The sequence below is a fragment of the Emys orbicularis genome, chromosome 11 (genome assembly GCF_028017835.1).
Source record: "Emys orbicularis isolate rEmyOrb1 chromosome 11, rEmyOrb1.hap1, whole genome shotgun sequence".
Classification (NCBI taxonomy): Eukaryota; Metazoa; Chordata; order Testudines; family Emydidae; genus Emys; species Emys orbicularis.
Window position 1 is genome coordinate 29,969,877 of NC_088693.1, and position 27,498 is coordinate 29,997,374.

Here is a 27,498-nt window from a genome sequence, read left to right on the forward strand (position 1 = left end):
ATCTATATGAGTGCATCTAACTGAAGTCCGACTCACTTTGTTTACAAGGGGTGGGGGAAAACCTCAAAGCAGGTGCCAGTGATAATGTTCAATTGTTTGCTTCATCAGAATTTCAAGAATTCATAAAGTTAAATGGAATCACACATCTAACCATGGCCACATACAATCCATCCCACAATGACCTGACTGAGCGGTTTATTCAAATGTTGGAAGAGAGTATTTCAGCCTAGGAAGTCAGAAAAGAGCAATCAGAAAACGAAACTGGACAACTACATTAAAAAATGCTTCTTGTGGCAGCGCTGGACAGGCACCACCTGTTTTGTAAGAAGCAAGCTCCCAATAAACAGTACACCATATTACAGCAAGAGAATGGGAAAAGAGACGTTCATGGAGACCAAAAACGAGTCAGTCACAGTTACATCTGATGCTTTACACAGTACACAATAGAGATAACAAAATCCACTGCAGAAACAAATCTGTCACACGTAGCAAAGCTAACACCTAACTCTAATTAATTTGTTATGAAAGTTCCAGAATTAACACCGACAACACTATCGCTGAACTGTGAGTTATTTAGTGTCTCTCTCTTCTTCAGCTATCCCTCAATGTGAGGATGATGTCTGCCAAGGGGGTTCATTGGTGGGTTTTTAGGTGGCTGAGGAGCCCAATTCGTGCCCTGCAGATTTTCCCACAGAAGTGACAGGTGTAATCTTGGAGGAGATATGGTTGTTGACTGGAGTGTTGTGCCCTTTCTTTCCTTTGTTGCTTTAGTATTAGTATTAAGTAGGGAAATGGAGCAAGACCCAACTACAGACATATCTTGATTTGATTACGATATCACAGTTCAGCAGGGTCAAGAAACTGCACCCAAAGAATCACAAACAAATCATCCAGGGACTTTTTCAAGTCCTACCCATTTAGAGAGAGAAATATGCCTGGCCATCAGACAAATAATTTGTTATTCAATAAATTGAGATTATACTTAAAGGTGTTGTTGCATTCAGGTCTGTGCAGTATTAAACTTACACACTTATGATGCAAGGTTACTTACATGACACATCACTGATGTAAGACAGTGTTAAAGCAAAAACAAGTGAAGTTAGTGATTTTAGATGAAAGACTATAAGTTATTGGCATAAGTAATATAACTCCCCCAATGGTATGTCTATAGATATAGCAAGTCACAGGATGTTCTTTCTGTTTGTTAATAAAGTTAGTTTGAGACTGGATCTGAGCGTGATTATTTGTGTACGTGTGCGTGCATGACTCTCACTGCAGCAACTCACTAAGAAAGTCTTAAAGTTAGCTTCGTGTTCAATAGACTCTGTTGCCTTTGGTCTTCCACACATAGGTCATTTTCTGTCTTTATTGGAAACTCAGCTTAAAGCCAAATTCAGAATTCGGGCAGTACATGCCCAATCTAATTGATGAGTTTTTAAATTTGTTTACTTGCTCCTACTACTGAATAGTGCTCCAAGCACACAACACTAAGGCTATGTTTAAACATCGAGCTGGAGGTGTAACTTCCAGCTTGAGGAGACAGACTCACAGTTTCCTCAAGCTGGAAGTGTAGATATACACTAATAAATAACCTTCTCAAAAACTCAGTGCTTTACAAAAGCAAGTCAGCAAAAGCATATGGCCCATTTTGGTTTATGGGAGAAGTTTGTTTGTTGGAGGCACATGGAAGTCGAATGGCTTGCCCACAGTCAAACAGCAAGTCAATGGTAAAAACTCCTTATTACCATCCCTGTGCTAGCTGCACTGCACCACAGCTGCTTCTATGAAACGAAAGTGGAAAACAGTTTTAATTATCTAAATGACCCAGATAACACCTATGTAACTTTGAATTTTACTATTCAGAGGTAGTGAGTTGAAAGTAGAAAAGGGATCAATAAAGAATAATGCAGAGTGCCAAGCCCTCCAGAAGCCAACATGACAATTCTGGAACCTTCCATATAGACAACTGCCTTCCAGTCTCATCTCCTTTTGCATGGCTCAGTTTAGCAACAGCAGGTTTTGGCTTAGCATATGTAGGTGAGTATGAGGTCTCCTCTCAAGAGGCCATGACTCAATTAAAAAGTTGCATTCACTGTGAGGAAAATAATGCTTTTTCCTCCTCTCTTGCTTGCTGCATTGCTGGCCAATACCCAGGCAAAAGGCTTTTAGTTCCAAACTGCTCCTTCACTACAGAAATAAACACTGTAAGAGGGGGGTGGGGGGGGGAGGGAATCTCTGCCAGCTCCTCAGCCAGTGTAAATCAGAATAGCTCCATTGACTTCAGTGGAGGAACACTGACATACATCAGGTGTGGATCTGAACCTTTGTATGTTGTTTCTAATGTCAGCAATAGGATGCTAGTGACACTGAAGCAAAGTTTACAGAATGTTACTGACATTCTATCAAATAGCAAAGTAATAACAGGGGAGGAAAGCAGGGAAATATAATGTGAAGTTTTCAGTTTAAAACATTTTCTGACTTCAGGAGAGTAAACCTTAAAGCAAAACGCAGGTATTTTGAGCAGGCATTGACCAACCCCTCATTCATTTTTCACATCTTCATTCACATATCTTCTTCTTCCACCTAACATACTCTCTTCGTTTTCTTTAAGCCTCTTTCCTCTCTCCAGGCCTTTATCTTTATTTTTGCATTTCCACCATTGCTGCAATTCACTAAACTGTCAGGAAAGTAGTTGCAATCATCTCTGCTTGGCCATATCACCACAGCTTACCTTTTCACTTTGCTACATTTTTCTATTCTTCCTCACTGAATTTTTTTTTAAACCAGCTACTATCTTCTAAGAGGTTCCTGAACAACCTGTTTGGAACAGTAGGTCTAGATTTAATGACGGTTCATGACAATCATGGAGCCTCAACTAAAACTTCAGCCGCAAAAGAAGGAATAGCTTTCACCCCGGAGAGAAGGATGTGAGCAGCTTATCTTTTGAAACTGACACTAATGGCTCCCCTCAGCTATCACTGATTGTTCCAAAAGGAGTTCCTCCAGACCAATCTTGACTGGGAAAGTCAAGTCTGCTTCCAGACATGGATCAACTGAGCAATGCAGGTTTAAAATCTTAAAGTGCGATTTAGTGATTAGAGTCTGGGAGTCAGGATACCTAGATTTGATACCGGACTGTCACTGACCTTGGGCAAATCACTTAACCTCTTTGTACTTGTGGAAGCAGAAAAAGAACTGTCAGAAAAGAACTGCAATGCATGACAGTTTGTTAGCAAGAGTCAGGCTAACTGTAGCCCTGATAACGCGAGATTTGTAGAAGCGAGGATTGTGTGAGGCGGGTGAGAAAGTACTGTGTGAGAAGTTATTGTGACCTTGTATAGATAAGGTGTAGAAGACCTTGTGTAGATAAGGTATAGGAAATATTGTATGTTGGCAAGAGTCAAAACAATTAAGAAATAAGATATCAAGATGGCTTATGTATAACAAAATGCAGCTGTCCCTCATTATTTTCTGTAATGAAAGGTATAAATGCTTGTTGTAATTAGGTATCAGTGAGAGAGACCTGCTTGGCTCTCTCCCTCTGCACAATTGTGAGAGTGAATAAAGCTTCTGACTTGCTGTACCCAAACAAAAAGTGAGAACTCAGTTTTTCTCCGACAATTTGGGGGCTCGTCCGGGATGGCAACGCCCTCAGAGGCACCGGCAGTTACTACGGATCGTTCCCCTTCGAACCCCATGGCGCCACAATAGAGGTAGGAGACCTTTTGAAATCTCTATTGGGGTGTCGGAGGAGGACTGTCCGTGGGGCCGTCTGTCCCTGTTGGGCTCACGCCATCCGAACTTATTGACTGTGCAGCAAGGTCAGATGCTGAGCGGCGTAGGGGAATTGTTTGCCGCCCCCTGTATGCATATGCGAGGTGCATAGGATTGCACCTGTGTTGAGGGGTTGTTACCGCCTCAGCAGGAGGGGTTTTTACTGCCTCATAGTCCGGACAGAGGGGTTGTTTACCGCCTCAAGAGGGGTTTTTACCGCCTCGAGTGATGCATCGAGGTACTTGGGAATAGTACCTGAGGTACTTGGGAATAGTACCTGGAGTAAGGCCTTGGTGTGTGTGTGTGTGTGTGTGTGTGTGTGTGTACACACCAGTGTGAATTGAGTGTTACCGGAAGACGCCCAGAGTACTCTGCGAAGTCTTTTGGCTCGTGACCAGAACTACTCTAACGCAAGCCCGGTAACTAGAGGATCTTTTAGGAGATCCGACCCACGGTACGCTAACTCGGCCTGGCATCGTCCGGCGAGGAGGCTGCCTGGGTCTAGGAGTGTGTGAACCCATCTTCCCTCCCCTTTTCCTCTCCGTGTGAGCCACTGACAGTCGGACCATCTCACTGGATGCAACAGAGTAAGCGGCGCCGTCTCTCTGAGATTAGCCGACGCTCTTTGCTGAAGGGAGGTGTAGGAGGTCATGGCTATCCTCGTTAGTCTCTCCTGTGTGAGTACCCTGTAGGGAGAGATCCTTAGTTTATATGCCGCTAGCGCGGACAGGGCATCCTCCTCCCTGTGTGTGTGATTGGAAAATGGGTGGGGGACAGTCTAAGGATTCCCTCTCACCCCCTAAGGGTACCACAGCTTATTTTATGTACGTACATTATGGTACTAAAACCTGCAGGTATTTAGAGAATTGGAATCATTACACGCGTGAAAATTCATCTAAACAATGCCCACTAGAAGGTACCTTCAATCTAGATAAGATCATACATCTCAGAGGAGTTTTTAATCACCAAAAAAGAAAGCCTCTGACACACAATGGGAGCAATTTGTCTATTGAGGAAAGGAACGGGTTAATTTGAAATTCAGCTTGGTCCAGAGATAAAGAGAAAGTTAATCTGCGTTCAAGGTCAAGAATCAATGCAGACCAGGCTAAGTACAAAGAAAAACTACTTTCGGCCCCAGCTGGCTGTGAAAAAATATAGACATAGTCAAACCAAAGGCAATACAAGTTACAGTGCTGAGATTACATTTGCAAAGCTTAACTGTCCAGTGAGATCCAACAGTCTGCCTTTGCGACCCTGGAGCTGGCGTGGTTTGGGGACGCTGAAGAAGCCACAGGCAGCCGGCCTGGACTGGAATCACTGAAAAGACGCCCCAGGAGACTTCAGGGTGTAAAAGAACTGCCCTCCCAAGAGAGGAAGCAAGTTGGAGATTGCACAGCACCTTCTCTCAACGTTATACACAGACGTGGCCAGTCTGGACATACGTGTGTGAGTATGAAAGTGTGCCTACTCTCAGCCGCAGTAAGTCTGAGAACCGGAGAGGGATTTAGCATTCCTCTCTCCACCCCGGTTGACCGGGAAGGGTGTCAGGTGGATCTACCCCAGTCGTAGCAGGACTGGGCAATAGAGAAGTTGGAGTAATAGGAAGAGTTGTGTACTTGATAACTAGAATTGAGCAATTAAAAGCATAGATCATGAACCAGGCAGCAACTCAAACCTATGCCCAGGGCAAGTTGCAAGCCTTGAGACAGGACTTCCAGGCAGAAAAGGAAGCACTGGCTAAGCAAGTACCGGTCCTTCAGGGACTTGTCAGAATTTAACCATTTGTGTTTGCATATGCTGTAACAGCAGTGTGTTTGCCACAAGAGAAAATTGAATAGTTAAACGCCAATGGGCCCTGCGTTTTGCCCAAGTGGCAAGCCTCACGAGGGAGGACTCGGGTAGCCTTGTGAGTAAGAATGTTTAAGAGAAGAGACCAGGAAGGGTGGGGGCTAGTTGAGAAGCCCACCCTCCTATCTAAATTGGTAGGGAAAAAGCCGGTGCCCATGGAAGGGACGGTTCAGCGAGAAAAGCAGGATTGGGCCCAAGCGGGCAGGCAATAGATAGAGAGATTGGAAAACAGGTTGGAAACTTTGAGGGCATAGTGGAAGGAAAGGAGTAAGTAATTATAAGCATGGGGATTTCAAATCCCCAGGATAATAATTGGAATGGTAAAATCTGAGTTGAGTTGGGTGTCGTTTTGGGAGACAAGCAAGTGATTTAAGAAAAGAGAGTGAAAAGTTAACTCTGTAGTTGCTAGAGGGAATCAAGCAGTGAAACTTGGTAGGAATGTCTGTAAGTAATTCAGGCAAGAGGTTATTTAAGTGGAATTATTCGACTATGAATACGTTAGTCTAATTTGCTGAAGAACACTCCTGCTGTATACAATCTGTGTTTTATAAGTTTGAGATGAATTGGTATTGTTTAAAGTTGCAAAAACCGAAAATACTTTTGCCAGACACAGGAAACTAGTGTTGTTTAATACGGTGTTTAGCATTTAATCCTTAAGGTGACTTAATGCTTTACAAGATTTAAAATGTTTTAACTAAAGACCAAAGGTTGTGGCTGCAGCAGGGTAGTCAAAGCCAGGAGAATAAAAGATTTGAATTTGTTTTTGGGTAACAAAATAGCAGATAAAAGATCTGGTAAAAAGATAGAGAAGGACAGTGCCCCTGGCTCTGTGTGGTCGAGCTGTCACTTTACTAGGGGTGCATGGAGATTTTGTAAGCACAAAAGAAACAGTTACACCTTGTGTAGAAATTGATGTGGCTAGTGTTATGGAAATTGAATTGTGGAGAGGATGTGCATTTTCCCCAGAACATGTGCAGTGTATATTGTAGCAGAGGTAAAAGAAATGCAAACCTACCAGTATAGGTTGTGTTGTCTTTTTCAGATCACTGGGTGTTTGAAAGCAGGAGCTAGAAGTAAAAGGCAATCAAAAGTCTGGGAAAGTTAATTGTGTCCCTTTTAAAGTAAGAATCTTTAAGCTGTGGATAGCTTTGGATCTGGAAGCAAGCCAGAAAGCATCTGTATTAATGCAATTTTCTAACTAATAAGGTAGAAGCCACTGAAACCTGGGCTGCCTATGAAACAAATACAAGGAAATATGGGGTAATTCCTCTGTTTTGTCTAAAATCAACAAGAGTATGTGTATATAAAGGAAATATTTTAAGCAATGACTGACTACCCAGAAGGGGTAGACCTCTGTTCTTTTGTCTTTCAGATCATCAGAGAAAACGGATGCCAGCTGAACAGCATTCAATGTACCATGCATTTACTGGTACAATAGGAATTATTTTTGTGTTCTTTGTCCTGTCTTGTGGTGTTTGTCTTGTGGCCAGAATTGTTGGGTTTAATAATTTCATAAGACAGTCTAGTTCAAAATTAAATAGAAGGGTTAAATCAAAAAAAGCAGATACTTGTTTTATTCAACTTGGAATACAAAAAGTGTTTGGATAAATCAGGAAAATGTGATATACTAAAGTCTAATACAGTTGCTTAAGTAAGAAAAAGAAACTTCATTGGCCAGATTTTTAATTGAAAAAATTGTTGTTAAAATTTGCATACCAACAGTCTTTGGAAGCAAGGACATGGAAGGTTAACCCACTCCCCATATTGCCCATGGGATCCTTCTGGCTACCTCAGATTTCTAGCCAGAGGGCTGGGGAGGGAGGAAAGCTATTGGACACCTGAGGTTGTACCGAGTGAACTCCTCAAAAGTGGGTGTGCTTGTCCTGGTTTGTTGCTCCAAAGCTCTGTAATAAAGTTATTTTACTGGAAGGGTGTACATGGCATACATTGAATAAGACGACTAATGTACTGTATAATGGCAATGTGTATGTGTTCATTGTTGGGAAAAGGTGTATGAGTGAAGAGTGGACGTTTCCTTTGTAGGTTAAAAGCAGCCAAGAAAAGGGGGGGCCTGAATGTGCCCAACAACTATGATATCTGCAAAACACTGCCAGGCATTAATGAAATGTGTTAGGTTTCTTTTCTCACAGATAAAAGAAGTGCTACCCAAAGACCCTAGCAGCCCTGCCATTCATTGAAACAAGGAGACTGAGTCTATGTAAAGTCCATCAACGAAAGACTGCTTTGGCTCCATGCTGGAAAGGCCCTTTCCAAGTCCTGTTAACCACCAACACCGCTGTGAAGTGCCAAGGACTGCCCACCTGGAACCATGCTTCTTACTGCAAAAAGACCCCTCCACCTGGAGAGGATTCTCCAGCTGCTGATCAGCCTATTTCTCCTGCTAGCTCTGCTGTGCCTCCTGGACAGCAGGGAAGGAGGACAAGGTGAAGTGCTAGTAACCTCTCCTTTGTCCTCTGACAGATCTACAATGCCTTTGAATTCTTTTACAGGAATCACACCAGTACAGGGTGAAGTGCTAGTAACCTCTCCCCTGCACTATGGTGAATCACAACTGCTTTTGAAGAAGAAAAGAAGAAACACTCGCTCTGCTGAAACCACCAAAGTCCAGGAATTCCTGACTACAAAAGACATTAAGAACTGGCCCTGGTGGAGAAGACGGAGCATCGTTTATTGGCAAGGAGGGAACTGTGGGGACCGTTCCTGGGAATGCGGGGTCCAGTGGTGGGGTGGATTCTTTCCAGGGGCAGGACTTTGTGCTTATGGACAGGTACCTTCAGGATGCACTGCCCTTCCTAATTGGCTTTCAGAAGATGAATATCAAAACCGCCTTGCCACCACTAGGACTACACCCACTAGTCCCTTGACCCCTGCCACCACCACTGTAACTTACCCAGATACAAACCGTACTGTATATTCCAATGAAACCCATTGGCCAAGGCTTTCACATCTTAGTGATTTACTGAAATTTTGTTCAGAGAAATTATTCTTTAAAGTTCAGGATAATGTATATGAGCAAACAATTGAATGGAAAACAAATGGATCAGTAGAGATAGAAATACATGATATCACTACCAGCGAACCCCAAGAATTAATAATTGCAATTGATGGGTTCTATAGTGAAGTAGATATGATGGTTGTTCCTGGAACTTGTACTGTGTTAAATGAGAGAGGCCCTTATTGTTATTTGGTCACCCAATTAGTGAATAATCAGACAAATACCCAAATTGTTCACAGGGGGCTGCCATTAGATTAGCACAACAGAGGGCTTGGGTTATTTCCTCTAGAAAGAAGAGAGACTTGACCGGATCCCTGTGGGATGGGGCCAATAGTGCAGCAGCAGTGTGGAATATTTTTAAGAACCAGGAACATGATGAGAAATTGGGCCAACTAGAGAAGGCCATTGGCCTTGTTTCTGGAGCACAACTAACCCAGGTACAGGCTGGAGTTGGTGAGTTACATGTTATTTCCGCCCTTAGTTCTATGACCCAGAAGTTGCTAAGAGAGATGGTACTGAATATCACTGAGGCTGGGAAGGCATTGCAGTGGGATCTAGCATGTTCAGAGACTCAGGATTTCCTGAATGACCAGCTGATGTCCATTCGGAATGATCTAGAACATCAGGCTTGGCCCACTGCCCTTACAGACACATCAGGAGTACCATCTGATCTGTGGCCATGGAGACTTACTTGGAAACTTTCTGGATGGAAGTGCGGACGTTCTCAGTGCTCCTTCCAAGCATATGGACCGGTAAAGGGGGTGTGGGCTCCTACATACCGTATCCTGCCGGGTCCATGGGGAGGATGCATGTGGGATTGGATAATTCACCGAGACATCTGGGAAATTAGACCACCTGATATGCCCAATCGATTTTTAGTCAGTGCTCCTGGGATTACACCTCACATTTGGATGGGGTTAGGAAGTCAGTGGACATTTTGGCCATTAGAACCCCACAGCTTCAGTGTAACCGTAAACTGGAGCCAGGAGAAGTTGTCACTGTTTATGACTACGTTTGCTGGGAGGGTAGGGGACAAGGAACTACCCTGACAGGACACTTACTTTTTCAAGCTAACGATAGCTGTGTGTATGTTAATGACACCACATTACAAGACATACATTTTAATCTCACTACCACTGCAGGCAATCATATTATTTACTGGCCTGCAGATAGAGCTTTCCAAGTAGCCCTTAGGTTCCAGATACCCTTTAATTGGACTAGTTTAGTACCTGATAGATTTCAGAATTTGTTTTCACTGTTACCAGAGATTCAGAAAATCTCTGAAGTACAAGGGCAAATTCACATGCTTCAAAACATATATCAAGTTGAAAAGTATGCCTTTCAGACTGCTTATAGAGTATCCACTTTATGTACTAAGTATAATGTATTGTGCTTTGTAACTAAGGCTGTACAACAACCCCATTATAGTTTTGCTATGGGAATGTTATTGCTTGTATTGTTATTAGTTAGCTTAGGATTATGTTATTGTTGTTGTAAAAGACGTAATAATAGTAATACCTTTCATGTTCATGCTAATCATGCATTGTCATTACATCCAATCAGAACCGCTAACATTGAAACATCTGATATAGAATCTGAAGTCCAGGACTTGATGCAAATAGAGGTTTGAGAATGTTTGTTGTACTAGAAGTACAAAAGGGGGGGTTGTGGAAGCAGAAAAAGAACTGTCAGAAAAGAACTGCAATGCATGACAGTTTGTTAGCAAGAGTCAGGCTAACTGTAGCCCTGATAACGCGAGATTTGTAGAAGCGAGGATTGTGTGAGGCGGGTGAGAAAGTACTGTGTGAGAAGTTATTGTGACCTTGTATAGATAAGGTGTAGAAGACCTTGTGTAGATAAGGTATAGGAAATATTGTATGTTGGCAAGAGTCAAAACAATTAAGAAATAAGATATCAAGATGGCTTATGTATAACAAAATGCAGCTGTCCCTCATTATTTTCTGTAATGAAAGGTATAAATGCTTGTTGTAATTAGGTATCAGTGAGAGAGACCTGCTTGGCTCTCTCCCTCTGCACAATTGTGAGAGTGAATAAAGCTTCTGACTTGCTGTACCCAAACAAAAAGTGAGAACTCAGTTTTTCTCCGACATACTTCACAGAGGAAGTTTGGGTGCAGGAGGGGGCTCAGGGCTGGGGCAGGGGCTTGGAGTGTGGGAGGGGGTGTGGGTTCTGGGAGGGTGTTTGGGTACAGGAGGGTGCTCAGGGCTGGGAGGAAGTTGGGTGCAGGAGGAGGCTCAGGGCTGGGAGGAAGTTGGGTGCAGGAGGGGACTCAGGGCTGGGGCTTGAGGTGTGGGAGGAATTTGGGGTGCTGGCTCCAGGATGGGGCTCAGGGCTGGGGCAGAGGGTTGGGTACGGGAGGGTGTGAGGGGTGCAGGCTCCAGCCGGGCGGTGCTTACCTCGGGCAGCTCCCAGTCAGTGGCGCAGCGGGGCTAAGGCAGGCTCCCTGCCTGCCCTGGCCCTGTGCCACTCCTAGAAGTGATGGCACATCCCTGAGGCCCCTGGGGGGGGAAAGGTGGCCTCTGTGTACTGCCCCTGCCTGCAGGCACCATCCCCGCAGCTCCCATTGGCCGCAGTTCCCAGACAATGGGAACTGCAGAGTCGGCGCTCGGGGTGGGGGCAGCACGCGGAGACCCCCCCGTTCCCCGCCCAGGGGCTGCAGGTACGTGCCGGCCTTCTGGGGGTAGCATGGGGCCAGGGCAGGCAGGGAGCCTGCCTTAGCCCAGCTGCGCCACCAGACTTTTAGCGGCCTAAAATCTCCCAGTTTGGCTTCAGTAGCCTCCAGGAGATAGAGCCCAATTCCGGGAGACTTCCAGCAAAACTGGAAGGGTTGGCAATCCTACACTACCTATGCTAGCTGCTCATGCTATACCAAGTGACCAGAAGCCTGAACCTGCATTTCACCAGCTCTACAAACATAGAGCTTTAGAGCTAAATTAGCCTCCCACAGCAGTATGCACCTTACTTAGTCATTGTATTACACATCTTTGTATTTCACAAGGGTCTCTTATCATCATCGTTCACCCAATTTGTTTGTTAGAGGTAGGCTTTAAGTTAGTTACATATGCATCAGTTTCTTCACACTGCTCTTATTACAAACAAATGATTTTCAGTAAGTAATATTTTTTTCCTGGGGTTACAGTACTGTATCTTTCTGATTTATCTGTCCTAGATTGAGGTGTCAAATAGAGAAGGTTTTTGGGAAAATTGATAAATTAAACAGTAATAAGTCAACAAGACCAGATGGTATTCATCCAAGAATTCTGAAGGAACTCAAATAGAAATTGCAGAACTACTAACTGTGGTATATAACCTATCACTTAAACAGCTTCTGAACCAGATGAGTGGATGACACAGGCTAACATAATGCCAATTTTTAAAAAGGGTCCAGAGGCAATCCTGGCATTTACAGGCTGGTAAGACTAACTTCCATTCCATGCAAATTGGTGAGGCGTGATTTTCCTTTACAACAGCCATGCTGACTCCTCTCCAACATATCACATTCATCTGTACGTGTGAGCATTGTGTTCTTTACTATAGTTTCAGCCAATCTATTAGGGATGTCTTTGAGGGAGTCATCAAGCTTATGGACAAGGGGGCCCTGTTCCGTTCATTCCCTTTGAAGTGTCTGGCACTGGCCACTGTTGAAAGACAGGCTAGTGGGCTACAGGACCGGCTCCAGCTTTTTTTCCGCCCCAAGCGGCGAAGAAAAAAAAAAAAAAAACCAATTAAAGCAGAGCGATTGAGCTGCCGCCAAAGTGCCACTGAAGAGGAAGCGAGGCACTGAAGGACCCGCCGCCGAATTGCCACCGCAGACCCGGACGTGCTGCCCCAGCAATGGACGGACTGCCGCCCCTTTCTATTGGCCGCCCCAGGCTTCCTTCGCTGGTGCCTGGAGCCGGCCCTGGTGGGCTAGAGGAACAATTGGTCTGACCCAGTATGGCCATTCTTGTGTTCTTATCCATAACCGATGACAAATGCCCTTTGTCTTCTTACCCTGCATTGTGTAAATGCCTTATATACCTAGAATAATGTTGTCCCTACCAGATGGGAGAGAGACTACTCTTTGGACATTAGGTGCTTCCTAGGCAGACCCAGTGATGTGAAAATGTCACACTGTTGCCTAGCATGATGCCTTATTTTGTGAAGTTTTCTTGTAAATCCAGTGGATATGGAAGAAGTAATCGTGCCATCTCTGGTTTGATGTAATTCCTGACACCATGCAATGTTTTAATAAACACTCAAGTGTCAAGTTCGTCAAGAAAGAAGACATCATTGTTCTAATAATTGCATGAGAACGCAGCTCATACTTCTGGAACATTCAGTTTAGACAACAGATACTTAGAGACTTTATACAGACAGTAGCATAGCCAATTCCTTACTTGAACCTTGATAGCTATCCTTATATCCCTCCCCTGCACCCAGGCAATACAGACAACATGAAGGTGACCCAGATCTCACTTTCTCAGACACAGCAGTATGCAAGTCAGATCAACAGCCTCCTACTGGCAGACGGGGTAAAGGGCGGAGCTAATTATGAGGGACACACTTTGCCAGTAGGGGGTGGGAGAAGGACCAGAGTAGGAAGGAGCTGAGCCTGCCAGCTAGAATAGTGGCCAGCTTTGACCAAAGTTGCTCCAGCCCTTTCTGATTGCTGCAGCTCTTAGTTTACATGGTAATCTAGGGGCCTTGTCAGCATTTAGAGAACAGCTCCCATGTATATTCATGTCTTAACGTTGACAACAACATCATCTGTATGACCCTAGAGACATGCACCATACATTCTTGTGTTATGCTGAACGTTGCAAGGCTGCATGATATGGAGGAACAAGCATAGGGCTAGGAGCTCTAATCCTGTTCCGCTACTGACTTGTGTGGCCTCAGGCACATAATCTTTTTGTCTCAACTTCCCATCTGTAAAAAAATATATATATATATATAATATTATATTATATTAATTTATATTATCTGTAATATGGAGTGTAATGGGGGGCACCCACCTCTTGAGAACCTCCTTGCAGCTGGGTGTGATATTACCATTCTTTTCTTCCCCCTTGGCAACCTTGCAAGCTGCTGGCCAATCTTGGTAGGTCTTTCATGGCTTGGCCCTCCAGTCAAGTCACAAAGTGCAAATGAACCCCTTCCAGGGTAGTAAAGAGTTCAATAAATGAAAAGTCCCCTGAAGTTCAGCCTCAGCTTTGAGCCCTTGAAATTCAGCGCTCTGTTCAGGCTCTCAAATAAACCCTGTCCCCTTCTTGGAGTTTATTCCACTGTGGCCAGTATGGGGACCTGGTCCCAGAGCTCTGGGTTAAAATCCAGGGACCCTATAAACACCGTCTGATTTTCAATTGTTGCTGCTTCTTCCCTGAGCCTCTTCCGACTTGGCCCCTTTTAGCATCACCCTTGCCTCAGGGTTAAGGTCTTAGGTTCTCTCTCTCTCGCTACAAATCCAGCTTAAACAAATGCGTCCAGAAACAAACTGGTTGTCCCTTGAGCTGCTTCGGCAAGAGATGAGCATCTTTCCTTACCCCTCTTGTCCCAGCCAGGAACTAACCTGCTGAACTCCTGCAGCTCCTTTTATCTGAGCTTGCCTTGCTCTGATTGGCTGCTTTCATGAGGCCTTTCTAGAAGGCCTGAAGGACCCACCTTCGCTGCTTCTTTCCTGTCACTTTGCTGCTTCCTGGGGTGGGAGTAGGAGGACTGCGAGGCCTCCTGTAGGGAGCTGTAAAAGCCAGGTAAGCCACATCACATGAGGTTACTAAATATTCACCCACCTACCTTGCAGGGGTGCTGTACTAAAAAAATTAATACCTTTGAACATGTTATACATTATATCAATGCTAAGTGTTGTTAATATTTGCTAGATACCACCAGACACCTTATCCTCTTTGAATTCATTCAACATGCAGCACTCATGGAGTTAATTAAAAATACAGAAATTTCACATTTTCTCAGAAGAGATCAAACGAGTGTCTCAAAATACAAATGTAAAGTACTAGTAAGGAAAACTAATTGCTCATTTTTCAATTAGATTATGTTTTAGGGATACAAAATTGCATATTCTATTCCTATACATGTTCCCTGCACTTTTTAAACACAGAACAACCCATTATTAAGCTATTAATCACCTCTTTCAATTAATTGCTCTAAAATGACCCAGACTTTAGGAGTTGTGTTGCAATTGAAAAGCTCACTGATATTTGGCAAGGTAAAGTTACAGGCAGTAGTAATTTGAAACAGTCGGGCTATTAGCTGCTGTTTCGAATCTCAATTATGCTAAAGATGGATAATTACAAACAAAACAAACTTGTGATCCTACATTAGTAAGTACATTTCTTTTTTACTTTATGAAATTTATGAGCAGTTTTTCAGCCACTGGATTTAATTTCCACGTGAAAAATTGACCTTAACAGTATGAAGTATGGCTACAAGTAAAAACTGTGTTTTCAATGAAGAAAATAAATGCATTTCCTGAACACCGGCTGTTAAAGCTAATTGATTTATTGGCTCTCTGTATAGTGTACTATTGTCTTTATACTCATGGGACAAGTAAGCTCTTCAGAAGAAAACTAAATTCTGCCACACTAGCATGACAGCTGAAGAGGTTTTTAATATGTGTGGAGCTAAAAGAAATCTTTCTAGCATAGGTGGAAACTAACTGGATGTACCTGTTGGCTTATTGGATGTGTATTTTTAATACCTTAATATTCTTGGAGAGTTAATAGTGTTGGTGGTCGGGTACTTCCTTTTAATCAGATTCCTTCCATAGGACAATATTTATTCAAGCAAATGTAAAATACTTTTCAAAAGAAGAGAAATACGAAATTCCCATTTTTTAATTTTAAAGGAGTTAGTTTAAAACTCAGGAAAAATGCAAAGTTTAAGCAAAAATATTTTTCCTGTGTTAGAGAAAACAATTTTAAAATTCATGGACTAGTCAAATATTTGCTGTTATCTCCTACCCAAATTTAGGTTACTATGCAAATTAGTGTCTATAAAATGAAAGAAAATGGCTGTAGGTGGACTCAAACCCACATAATATTAATAAAAAAGCTATGAAGAAAAACAAATAAAATGAAAATCAATTCAAGGATGTTGTTCTCTAGATTCACTATTAAAATATAGTATTCCAGAGATCCATTGCTGTCTCCATGGGAAAGATGCAGATAACTGATTTTTTCTTTTACTGTAAGGCATATTAAGGGACAAATTCTACTCTCAGCTATGCATGTAGGGGTCCCATTGATCCCAGAGGAACTCCCATGCATACATGAGAGACTAAAACACAGCTGTAAAGTTGTGCTTTGCAGAGGAGGATGTGGCAAGTATTTAAATATGTCATTTACCCCTCATACTTTTTAAAGTAGATGTGAAGGGTGTTTTTATCTGCCATTGGCAGTTTCAGTGGGTCACAGTTGTCAATGTCAATAAGCAATCATCAAAAGTTTTTCAGAGGTTTACTTTGGTTTGGAAAGTTAAAGCTTCCAGGTCCAGGAAAGTACATCAAGCCAGAAATCTGATTGTACTAGTCTTTATCTCAAGATTTCTAGACCTTTCCAATTGGTGGATGGACCAAAACATCATAAAAATGGTGCTTCTTGAAATATTTTGCTTCCTCTGCTTCTAGTGCTAGCAGAATGCAGGAAGTGCAGGCAGAAGCATAAGAAAAATAAAATAAATTAATCTCACTCTTTGAGTTTCCAAACAGGCTCTGTATTTCAGATCCAGGTGAAAGGGAAGTGTGCAAATGAGCCACCTCCGCAGAATGGCAAGAAAGCAAAGAAAAAGTGAAACAGCAGCCAAAATGTTGTTATAGGTTGGATTAAACCTCATTTAAACTGGTGGGTGTGACCGCAGCCTCTCATTTAAGATAGCTAAGAGGCAGTTAAGCTAAACATTCCCTGCTGAAAACCAAGGCATATGTCAGTCTACCCAGGAATTAGAACTGTGAGAGCTTCATTGAGTATGGTTTTGGGTAAGGGGGTGGGGGGAGCTGGCAGGGCCGGCTCCAGGTTTTTTGCCGCCCCAAGCAACAACAAAAAAAAAAAAAAAAAGGCTGTCGAAAAACAAACAAACAAACAAAAAAAAGCCAGAGTGCCGCCCCTTGAAAAGTGCCGTCCCAAGCACATGCTTGGGATGCTGGTGCCTAGAGCCGGCCCTGGGAGCAGGAGAGAGACAGACAGACAGAACAAGAGAAGCACCATGAAACAGCAGGAGCAGAAAGCACCAGCATAGCCTCACAAGCACTGTAGCTTTCCTGAGGAAAGGCCTAGAGAGCATGCTTTTGAGGGTACTGGCAAAAAGAGGTGGAGTGAACAGGGACACACTCTAGTTCATTGGATTCCTCCTATGTTCAGGAAAACAGGACTTTGTACATTTAATCTTGTAAATAAACAAAATTGAATTGAAGAAATCTGACTCACTCATCCATTTTTCCTCGCTGGAACAACCTGCAAGACCCCAAATTTGGCTAGCTGCCTGGATTGAAATAACTAATATTTTCTAGCTAGAAGGAAGGGAAGCAGATAAAGTATTACAGATGGTTTGTCCCTATATATTTTTTTTAATTACTGCCTTAACAGACCTACTAAAGATAATAAGCCCCTACAATTTTGTGGACTAAAGAAAATGAACAACTCTCTAAGGAGATAAGTGGTTGTGTTAATTTGCCATTTGTCAGAGGCCAGATTTTGAGATACCAGCCTGATGTCTGTCAACTGGGAAGAGGCATTGTGGTAAACCAAGAATTCACTGTCTTTCAGCTATTCCCAAGAGAACAAAAACACTCCCAGCTATAAAACAGACAATTGAGGATTATGTTATAACCTTCTAGGGCAAGAAATCAGTGTGGTCACAAACTATCATCTCTTAAACTGAACGAACAATAGCAGCAACTTCCCCCTTCCCCCCCCAAAATACCATAAATTACTATGTTGTACTTAGTGCTGCAGACATACAGCTACCAAACAGACTTCCTGGCTTCATGTGGAGTGGAGAAGACCACTGAAGTTGGGAAAGCAGGCTCCCTCAGCTGGGGAGGTATATGAGGATGCACTACCATCAGAACTATGTGAGAAAGTCAGAAGAATTAAAAAAGAACAGATGCAAGTGATTTAGAAAATAAATAATTTTTTTAAATGTCCAAAAAGACTGAGGGGAAGAAGTAGGTGATCCTGAGGAAAGGAGAAATTCCTGATTACTAGAAACTTGGAGCCAAATCATCTATGTGGGAGTGTTACAAGGCTTGGAATCCACACATGTGAAGTGGGCAGGGGCTGGGAAGAGAAAGGACAATCATTCTGCATTGGACTGCCACCTCACAGTGATTCCACAGTCCTTGCACTGTAACCTCCCCTCTGAATGGGAGAGGTGTTGAGTGCCGTAGATGGTGGGGAAAGGGAAACCCATGGAGCTGTGTTGCCACACAACGGGAAGGAGCCAGGAGACATTCAAAGGCACAGGGCCTGCATAAAGCTAGGCCTTGCCTATAGTGGGATACTGGTGTTTAGTGGGCTAGTTATGCATAGGAGCAAACTCCAATTACACACAATGAAGTGAAGTAAATTCTGCAAGTGCAAACTGCAATTTTGTAATTGAACTGACACGTGACACCTCTCCTTTCTGAATATAACACCTCCCTCTCCCTAAATAGCCCCTCCTGCTACAGCAAACTAATAGTTACAGTCCTAACTATAAATGGTATATATGTGTTTGATTTCATTACAGTAACATAGGATACTTCCACTGAAAGCTTCCTTTATTAACTATTAAATTCTTTTAATGGTTAATTCCTTAAATCATTAACATTTAATCAAACCCAAGTTTTAAAACCCTGACTCTTATCACAGTTAGTACCTATAATCCTTTTTTCCAGACTAGATGTTTCCAAATCATGTTAAATCTTTCATCTTTCTTCTGGTCAATTTCAAGGTTTTTACTGAATCAAATAAGACATTCTTTAAACCTCTCTACTTGGTTTTTCAAGCTTTTAGTCACTTCCCTAGTTTAGATCAAGCTATCAAAATTAGGCGAGCATTCTGCGTTCAGCCACTTCAGTAACTCTTTTTTTTATGAGAATATCATAATGACAACTGTCTTATTATTATTTTAATGCATGTAATAATTTAAATGATAAGAACTGCAAAAGTCAGGCTATTTTGTTTTACGGACTATCAACAGCCTTATGACCTTGAAAATAGTTAAATTGTAAAAATCAGTGAATCAACTTAACAAAAAAGCACATATTTAGCATAATTTTATCAATTTTGGCTAGCCTTATGAAAAAGCAGTTCTGTCTATATAGATAAATGTATGCTTCTGATATACTTTATACTATAAAGAAAGTTTATTCTAGAGCGGTACATTATGTGAGAGTAGCATAAAAATGATGCTGCTGAGCTGCAAATGTGGGATGTTAAAAACTTTTTTAAAGGATTAGTTTTACTTTAATGTTAAATAAAGTTCCTGAATATACAAATGACAGAACATCAACCCGCAGTTAATTCTCTCTTAAAATGTGAAACCAAAGGAAAGGTAAAGAGGAAGAACAGTTAACCTCTGGTGACCAAAGGTGCACTTGATCTGTTATTTTGTATTCTATACTCTTCAAAAGAGCAATATAAACAGAATTATTTATGCCCAGCAAAATGTTGCTTAATTACTTATGCACCACTGTTTGCTTGTATTTTAAGCTCTCTCTACCACCCACAGGCAGACGTTAAACAGCTGCTAAAAGCTAGCTTTAGTCTTGCCTGTTTGAAATTAGCATACTTGAGCTTTGAAAAAACTTTGTTGCCAATTTACATATGCATAGAGACTGATATTTAGAATCACCATATGATATGTCCCTCAAGAGCTTTTCTTATTGCCTCCATCCTCAGGTCTCAACCTAGAGACTGTAAATCTAGCAGGTGATTAATTCTATACCCTTGAGAAACTAGCAATTAGCACTTGCAACCAGTAAAAAATTGTCATTTCAAAACCCTGTTTACTATGCCCGTGTATTTTCTATGAACTCACAGTTAACTCTAAATAGATGTATATGGCAATAGATTTGCAGTCATTTCTGTCTCTTTATCTAAAATATAATATAGCTCCCAGCTAATCAACCTATTAAATATACTGAAAGGGATTAAATAATTGACATTCCTTTTTTATATGAAATAGCGAGATGTAGCAAGCATGAAAACACTATACATGATGTTTTATGTTACCAAACCTTAATCAGCTCATTTCAACATGATGACTTTGTAGGGTTTACCTGTTCTGTGTCAATTCTTATCTCTGATAGCTGAAATTACCGTACTTCCAGATGTTCTTATGCATTATTGAGGTCTTCTGCAGTAGATGCTGGAAAAGGTAAGATAAGGTTTTATTTCTTTGTAGTAGTCACAACATTGAGATCAAAGACAGTAAAGTGCAGTGCTTAGTATTGAAAACTATGATGAACTTAACATTTATTTTCAAGTAGCAAATCTATCATAAAAATGCTCATCAATCTTCAGTTAACTATTTCAAGTGTAATCCATTGGACTAATACTGAACATTTTTAAGGTGAGGGGGGAGTTTAATAGACAGAACATTTTAGTACTCATTAAATGTGTGCTAATCACCAGTGTACATAATAAGAACATAACACATTGCAAAGCTATACTGTGCTAGTTCAACTGAAAACTTGCATTGAAGAAAAAAGCTATGTGTTGAAATAATTTTGGGGGGCGAGGGGGGAGTTGGAGGCCAGGTTTCAGACATTGCAAAATAAAATCCTATGTCATGTACAAGTGTGATTTAAAAAGAAAAAACAACTGCTGCTTCAAATAGTAATTAGTTACATGATGTACTAAAGTGAAGTGAAAATGTTAGTCCCTTTTACAGAACATTTCCATAAACAAGATAGAAGTTTAGTGAACATAATTAACATTTTCATTATATTATATATATACACATACACGTGTGCGGATATGCACGCACATCCATGATCACACAGAGAAATTACAGTGTGTAACTTCTATATAACCCACTACTTATATATAACACATATTTACTGTACTTATCTTTATTAAATTATGTCTTTTTATTAGTGATCTTCAGTTAACAAATATCATTGCCTCCCAAAAAATCCCAAGAAGTAACATTTAAAGATTTTTGAAGTACACAAAGGCAAAACTTAGTTTAAAGAGTTTGAAATCTACATATTTCCAAACTCTCACTTTTGTCTAAAAACAAGAAAGTAGTGGTTAATGTAAAAGTGGTCACTAATGCAAATACTCATTTTTTCTGGTTGCACAAATCATTAGGCAGTCTACTGCAGAAGCCTGCTAGACTTACTTTCCACTAATTACATCATCAGATCATCACACTGTTAAAATCAGTTGCAGAGAGTACTTGTACACAACTAAATCCCTGCTTCTAATTACTATTTTAGTCTCTTTTTCCTTGTGACATGTTGGTGATAGATCATTATTTTTTCAGCAATTTGTTCGCATTTATATGCAATATAATTGGATCTGATTAATTATTATGATTAATGACTGCAGAATTTCCTTGCGAAGCTATTAATACTGGTAGTATCAAATGAAAGACATGGACAAATTAAAGCCAATGGAGTCCTGTTGCTTGTACTTACAACGCCTAGGCTAGAATAACCCTTTGCTGTTCTGAGCACTACAATAAATATGGAGATCTTATTTGGATTTCCCTACAAATCTGTATGTTTTAAGTGATATTAAAACATAACGAATATGGGAGGAGAGGTTCAGATTTCATTTTAGGTGAACTATTATACTGTAAATTATATATCCATGGGTATATTTTTTAATGAGTTCAGCAGAATTACTGTAGCAGCATTGATTTAAAGCAGTAGAACTATAGAAAAAGAGAATAAGACTGAGAAATGCTTTTGAATAACCAAGTAGATTTATCCATTTTTCAGGTTTGTTTTTTGTTATGGCTTGGTTTGGGAGAGGTGGAAATTTAGAACAAACATGATAATAAATGCAATTAATTTCTATTAAATGTCATATTACAAAATTTCCAAAGGACATATTTATGTAGTGCATGTTGTATTTTAAATTACACTCTGGCTTAGAAATAGGATATTACATGTAAAAAAAGCAAACAATGACTGAGTAGCTTAGGGGATCGACTTTCCTGTTACCTCTGGGACCTGACTTTAAATCTGGCTTTGAGCAAACGGAAGAAAAATCATTTCAGTCTAATGGCAGTCACATATATATATATATATATATATATATAAAATCAGATAGCATGAGTTCCAAGCAGGTGGCAAAAAGCTTTAGGGGGGGAAAAAGTGTCCAGAATCAGATGTGCTTTGAAAGTGTTCTGATTTGGGAGAAGATAGTGATTTTGCTTGAGTGTAAATCTCCAAATGTAAAGACTTTGAATGTGATTTTAATCTGTAATAAATGGCAGCAGCCCTAATCAAATTCTGAGCCAAAATAAGGACATTGAGATTTTGGGTGCAATGTTACTGAGACTTTGCAAAGGAATTTATTTTAGTACAGAATCAGAAATAGACACTTGCAGGAGGAACTCACTATCAAATGAAAGATTTTTAAAACCTCTGAGGGGTCTGAGGGAATATAAAAGACACTATAAGAATGCCTAACTTTAATGTTATGGTCAATACAATACAATGTGAGAACCAAAATGTGAGAAATGTATGAAAAGTGCATTGAAAAATTAGCAAGATTTCAAATATTAATAAAGCATACTCTATTTTAATTTAATAGATCACAAAATAAGATGGCTAGACACATGGAGCCTTTCTTGCCATGTGTACAAAGATGCCAATTTGTCAAAGATCATATCAGTCAAAACCACACTAGCAATGTGTCTAGTGAACCCAAGTGATTTCTCTGCATATTGTAAAGTCATGTTACACAGTTACTTGTAATAAAAATGTGTTTTCTCATGTAAGTGCATACTGGTTTCATAATCTTGCCACTCATGCTATGTGTAGTCTACATTTTAAATCAGGTATATTTCCTCTTTGCTTCTTAGGAAAAAAAGAAATTAATTCATATCAAAAACATCTTGAAAGCCCTGTGTTCATGGAACATGTCCGTGCCAGTTCTTCATTTCAGAGGGCTGCACTTCACAGTAACTGAAAATGGGGAACAGACCATGAATGCTACTCAGTATTTGATCACTGCCCCAGTCACACAGACCAGGAGACAAGATAATAGGAGGTATTCACACTATCATAAGAAAAATGGAACAATTAGTAACAAACTGATTAGTAACATCATTAAATACGTGTTTGAAATACCATTAGGAAAATTAGTTTTGTGTTAAATTTTTCTGATGAAACGTGTAAGATATAGTAAAATAATTTAATTTTCCAATAGGAACATCTAATAAGGCAGAATCAACACAAAGGTTTACCAAGAAAAAAAGGTTTTGTGTGGTTTCCTTAATATGAACATTTTTACCCAATCTGTGCTTCCTATTGCCTATTGTTTACATAATGGGCCAGATAGTCAGTTGGTGTAAATCTGCTTAGTTCCATTGAAAAAGAAAAAAACTATGTCAATGGGGGTTTTGCCCGAAGGGAGATCCAAAGTAAATATTACTTTGTATTCTGTTAAACACTCTAGAGGCTCTTACACCCACTAAATAGTGGGAAATGTCAGTGTTTTGATACCATGAGGGGACATTCATTTATTAATTCCTAGTTGAAATGGAATTAAGCATACTATATTTTCAACAATACCAAGGGAACTACAAGGGAAATCATTATTCTTGCACAATTACGGGAAAGTGTTTCCCTGAATTTCAATTTGTTAGATCATGGAATCATATTTGGATCATAAAAATAACAGGAGTACTTGTGGCACCTTAGAGACTAACAAATTTATTAGAGCATAAGCTTAATAAATTTGTTAGTCTCTAAGGTGCCACAAGTACTCCTGTTATTTTTGCGGATACAGACTAACACAGCTGCTACTCTGAAACCTGTCATTTGGATCATAGTTAAAGATAGAAAAGGCCTTATTGCATCATGCAATCATTTCCCCCACAATGCAAGATTGTTCTCTTCAGTATATTTTCCTAGTGTTTTTCCCAGTTTTATTTTGAAAGGCCCAAGCAGCGAATTTCCACCATTCCCCATAGCACAGTTCCACAATCCACTATATCTCACTTTCAAAATATAAGATTCTCAGCCTAAACTTTTTCCCTTTCTTAATTTCTTCCCATTACTTCTAGTTATAACCCCTGGACAAGGTGAAATAATTTCTCTCCAGCCTTGGCCTTTACACCCTTTTAATATTTAACAATTATCATCACACCCCCTATTCTGTAACTGCCTAAGCAAGCTATGCAGATTTAGATATTTTAATCTTTCCTTATCAACTAATCCCTTTAATTACTGATAAATATTGCCAAACTGGAGGAAGGCCAGACAAAAAATTTCTGGTATTGGAGATGTACAGAAATAAATGCAATATTTTAGGTGTGGTATAATTACAGGCAAACATGAGGGACCATTAACATAAATCTGCTTTGTAATATGCAGACTAAATTTATATTGATTTTTTTTGCAGCCATAATTGCAAACTCATGTCTAATTTGCTGTCCACTATCACTACAAGGTCTTTTTCACCATTACTTTTTTTCAGGTTTCTTCCTTCAGTTGAATTTCACTGTTTCAAATGATTTTTCCCATATGTACTTGCTTTCATATTTCATTTTGGTATTTCCTAATCTTTCTAGGTCCCCTTGCATTAGTTCTCTGCTCACAAATCCCTTCATAGTATAGCTTCCTGTGAGAATTTCATTAGTGGGTCATTAACTTGCTCTTTCAGATGCTAAATAAGATCAGTCCTAACACCACTCCCTGAACCACCCATTATACACTTCCACTCCAACTCAATAAATTCCATTTAGTTAGGGATGCAGTGTTTACAGCAATATTGCTATGGGAGGAAATGGCTTCTATTGCTGAGCTAAATGCTCAACAGTGTTTTGCTAACTAATAGCAGAGGTCTGTTTGTGAAGCACTGTCAGAAAGCATCATTGCAAAGGACTCTGAAAACGAGAGGGAAGGTTAAGGGGAAAAGCAGAAAGGGTGGGGGAAATAAACTACAGCCATCATTGAATAAAAGGGGAAATGTTTTATTAGATGAAGTATTTGGAATGTGACTCTCATAGCAACACAAATGAGTAGCTCTATTATGTGGCTTGTCAAATGAGATCATATGGTCTCTGATCAGAAAGGGCATTAACACAGCTTACTTTTTTCCAAGGCTGCAGTGCACATACAAACTGTGCAGTCTGAGGACTTCACTCAAACGCATGCATGTGTTTTAGTACAAAGATGTGTCTATTTTGTACCTAAATTTAGAGGCATCAATGAAACCTACCCAGAATAAACAACAATGGAGCTTTTATAGTCAAACGAAACACTAATAGTTCCCCATCCTGCTAGATATGTGCAATATTGTATTAACTTGCTACAATACTAGTGTAACACAGAAATATTAGCAAATTTCAGCATTTTCAGCTATTTCATTATCTCTTTTTCAAAACTGCAGGAAATTCTTGATTACATTCAGCTGAAAAATACATGGGGGATGATTCTGATTTCAGTTACATTGGTTTAAATTAGGAGTAATTCCACTGAAGTCAATGTTGTTACAATGGTGAAAAAACAGTGAGAGTGAGGTCAGAAGAAGGCCCTATAACAAGCAGATTGCTCATGTAGTCTCATTGCTCCATATGTAACGGGACTGTTGGCCCCTTAGTAAAACTCAGTGGGGGGGGGGGTTGGTTGGCTAACCAAAAGGAAGGGGAAGGGTTGACGGGAAATCAGGACCCTGAGACTGACAGTCCCCAGGAACAATGGGGAGAGGCCAATGCTCCTGGTCAGCCTGATTGACAAGGGCGGGCAGGCTAATCAGGGAGTTAGGTGGCCATGGTGGGTCCCATTCTCCATATGAGCTGGAATTGCCTGGGTCAGACAGAGTGGGGCCGAGCTAAGGAGAGACCAGGGGCTCAAGCTGAGCTGGGGAGCAGAGCTGTGACAGACCCGGAGGGAAGCAGGTCAGTGCTGGGAGCAGAGTCACAGAAGCAGCCCGGAGAGCAGACCCACACTGGGAGGAGAGCTGTAGCAGCTAGAGGGACCAGAGAAGCAACCCAGGGAGCAGGTCAGTGCTGGGAGCAGAGTCACAGAAGCAGCCCACAGAGCAGACCTGTGCTGGGAGTCGGGCTGTAGCAACCAGAGCCAGAGGGGCCAGAGAAGCAGCCCAGGGAGCTGGAGGCAGAACAGCAGCCGTCCTGTGACAGAGTAGAGCTGGAGCTGAGGCAGAGTGGTGGGGCTGGAGCAGTCCGGAGCTGGGTGCGGTGAGCAGCTGGGGAAAGCAAGGGGGACCCTTCGCAGTGCGCCCAGCGCAGGGAGATGCCCCCAGCCAAGACGCCTTACAGACCAGACTTGGAGGGGGATCATAACCCTGATGGGGTGGGGGCAACGCTGGGAAGAAGGGTCCTGCCACCTAAAGCCTGAGGGCATGTGGCCACCGCCGGAGCAAGTGTCCGACCCGCAGCATCCCTGCAGCACAGCCAGGACCTGAAAAGGAAGCCTGGGACTTGTGAGGAACAGACTGTGAACTTCCATTACATTTCAGAGACGCTGGTTGTAATGTCCCTGTGCCACAGAGCGGGGTGATGTGTTTTCCTTTAACCTTTCCCATTTTTTCCTTATTTTTTTAATTGATTGCTGTTTAATAAATTGTATTTGCTTTGAACTGTATGTGATGATCAGTGGGTCAGAGAGAGCATCCAGTGCAGAGAGAGCACCCCGGAGTGGGGACACCCTAGCCCCTGCCCTAAGTGACCACAACAAGGTTGGGGGTTGAGCCCCCCAGGAATCCTGGGCCCAGCCTTGTTGGGGTTATGAGGACTCTGCCACACAGGAGAGTGGAAGGAGAGCCTTTGAGGTCAGGCAGGCCTCTGGGTAAAGGAAGTGGGAGCGAGGACTCAGATCCTTTCGCTAGCCCACTTCACCGGGGTAGTCCATAAGCCAGGAAAGTTCCCCACAATAGTGGTACCATTCCCCCACTTACACATAGCTTAATGCCAGAAACATTCTTACCAAAATGTTCCATAAGCAGAGAAAACATTTCCACAGCAAGCAGCTGGGTGAACATGCTTTTATCAGTTTTGTTACACAAGTAACAAGTTAAAAGAAAAAAAAGAGGGGGCAGGTGATTTTAAAATTTTGACTTCATTTTTTTGTTGCATTCCACATCAATGAAATGCGATTTTCTTTCCAGGAAAAAGCTGGTTCTGCTACAATACCTGAATGTGTGTCTGCAAATTTCCACTGAGCAGCTCTGTGAAAACCTTGAGATTTGTTCCTCCACTCTTTTTAGTACAAAGATCCATGTTAGTGGAAGTGATCAACTCACCAACGTCTTGTAAATGCACATGGAAACCTGTATTCACACGCGAATATTTGTGAAACAGAAAATGAGAGTTTGGTGTAGCTGTATTCTCTAAGCATTAAGAATGTATTTTGAAATTAAAAAAAAAAAAAAAAGCATGGGTTTGCACTTGCAAAACCATTTATCAGTTTCTTGATTTTTCAGGCACATCACAGTTGCAATCACTCTCCAACATTTTGCCAAGGTTAATTAGTGTCATGGATATTAAATGACCCACTATGTTTACTCCCAGGAGATGGTAATGATTCTGTGCAAAAAGAGTTACCAAAGGTTTGTTCTTCACTGTGGATTCACTCATTATTATTATTACTTCTATTAATAATTTGTATTCTGGCAGAGCCTAAAGGCCTAAACCACAGCTGGGGTGGTATTGTGCAT